Source organism: Arachis duranensis, chromosome 1, assembly GCF_000817695.3.
Source record: "Arachis duranensis cultivar V14167 chromosome 1, aradu.V14167.gnm2.J7QH, whole genome shotgun sequence".
Taxonomy (NCBI): Eukaryota; Viridiplantae; Streptophyta; class Magnoliopsida; order Fabales; family Fabaceae; genus Arachis; species Arachis duranensis.
In genome coordinates, this window is record NC_029772.3 from 41,495,845 (window position 1) to 41,497,866 (window position 2,022).

The 2,022-nt window shown below is 40.3% G+C and overlaps 1 non-coding gene across 1 annotated transcript; it reads left to right on the forward strand.

Annotated features, from left to right (window-relative positions):
* The first annotated feature begins 1,681 nt into the window (after positions 1–1,681).
* Positions 1,682–1,785, forward strand: LOC127742454 (small nucleolar RNA R71). The gene has a single exon (XR_008003727.1). It is a non-coding gene; the product is annotated as a small nucleolar RNA R71 (small nucleolar RNA).
* The last annotated feature ends 237 nt before the right edge of the window (positions 1,786–2,022 follow it).

A 2,022-nucleotide genomic window follows, 5' to 3' on the forward strand; every position in this document is an offset into this window, starting at 1 on the left:
GAATGCCAGCCAGATGCACCTTACTGGCGTTTAAACGCCAGTAAGTCCTTCCTCCAGGGTGTGATTTTTCTTCTGCTATTTTTGATTCTGTTTTTAATTTTAGTATTTTTTCGTAACTCCACATGATTATGAACCTAATAAAACACAAAATAACAATAAAATAAAATTAAAATTAGATATATAAAAATTGGGTTGCCTCCCAACAAGCGCTTCTTTAGTGTCATTAGCTTGACAGTGGGTTCTCATGGAGCCTCACAGATATTCAGAGCATGATGAGGGCCTCCCAACACCAAACTTAGAGTTTGAATGAGGGGGCTTCTCAACACCAAACTTAGAGTTTGGTTGTGGCCTCCCAACACCAAACTTAGAGTTTGACTGTGGGGGTTCTTTTTGACTCTGTACTGAGAGAAGCTTTTCATGCTTCCTCTCCATGGTTGCAGAGGAAGGTCCTTGAGCTTTAAACACAAGGTAGTCCCCATTCAATTGAAGGACTAATTCTCCTCTGCTAACATCAATCACAGCTTCTGCTGTGGCTAGGAAGGGTCTTCCAAGGATGATGCATTCATCTTCTTCCTTCCTAGTGTCTAAGATTATGAAATCAGCAGGGATGTAAAGGCCTTCAACCTTTACTAACATGTCCTCTACTAATCCATAAGCTTGTCTTACTGACTTGTCTGCCAATTGAAGTGAGAATAAGGCAGGCTTTACCTCAATGATCCCCAGTTTCTCCATTACAGAGAGTGGCATAAGATTTATGCCTGACCCCAGGTCACACAGAGCCTTGTTAAAGGTCATGGTGCATATGGTACAGGGTATTAAGAATTTACCAGGATCTTATCTCTTTTGAGGTAGAGTTTTCTGAATCCATGTATCTACTAACTAGATCATACTAATAACATACTAAAAACAATGCCAAAAAGCGTATAAATTATCCGCTCATCACTCTCCTTTTGGATTCTCTTCTGTATTGCTTGGGAGAATACTGGGAGGAGTTTCAATGACTTTCTTACTCAACTGGCCCACTTGTGCCTCCAAATTTCTGATGGAGGACCTTGTTTCACTCATGAAACTTAAGGTGGCCTTAGACAGATCAGAGACTATATTTGCTAAGTTAGAGGGGCTCTGTTCATAATTCTCTGTCTGTTGCTGAGAAGATGATGGAAAAGGCTTGCTATTGCTGAGCCTGTTTCTTCCACCATTATTAAAGCCTTGTTGAGGCTTTTGTTGATCCTTCCATGAGAAATTTGGATGATTTCTCCATGATGAATTATAGGTGTTTCCATAAGGTTCACCCATGTAATTAACCTCTGCCATTGCAAGGTTTTCAGGATCATAAGCTTCTTTAGAAGCTGCCTCTTTAGTACTGTTGGATGCATTTTGCCATCCATTCAGACTTTGAGAGATCATATTGACTTGCTGAGTCAACATTTTGTTCTGAGCCAATATGGCATTCAGAGCATCAATTTCAAGAACTCCCTTCCTTTGAGGCGTCCCACTATTCACGGAATTCCTCTCAGAAGTGTACATGAATTGGTTATTTGCAACCATGTCAATAAGTTCTTGAGCTTCAGCAGGTGTTTTCTTTAGGTGAATGGATCCACCTGCAGAATGGTCCAATGACATCTTGGAAAACTCAGATAGACCATAATAGAATATATCTAATATGGTTCATTCTAAAAACATGTCAGAAGGACACTTTTTGGTCATCTGCTTGTATCTTTCCCAAGCTTCATAGAGGGATTCACCATCTTTTTGCTTGAAGGTCTGAACATCCACTCTAAGCTTGCTTAGCTTTTGAGGAGGAAATAATTTATCCAAGAAGGCCGTGACCAGCTTATCCCAGGAGTCCAGGCTATCTTTAGGTTGTGAGTCCAACCATGTTCTAGCTCTGTCTCTTACAACAAAAGGGAAAAGCATGAGCCTGTAGACTTCAGGATCTACTCCATTCATCTTAACAGTCTTACAAATCTGTAAGAACTCAGTTAAAATCTGATAAGGATCTTCAGATGGAAGTCCATGAAA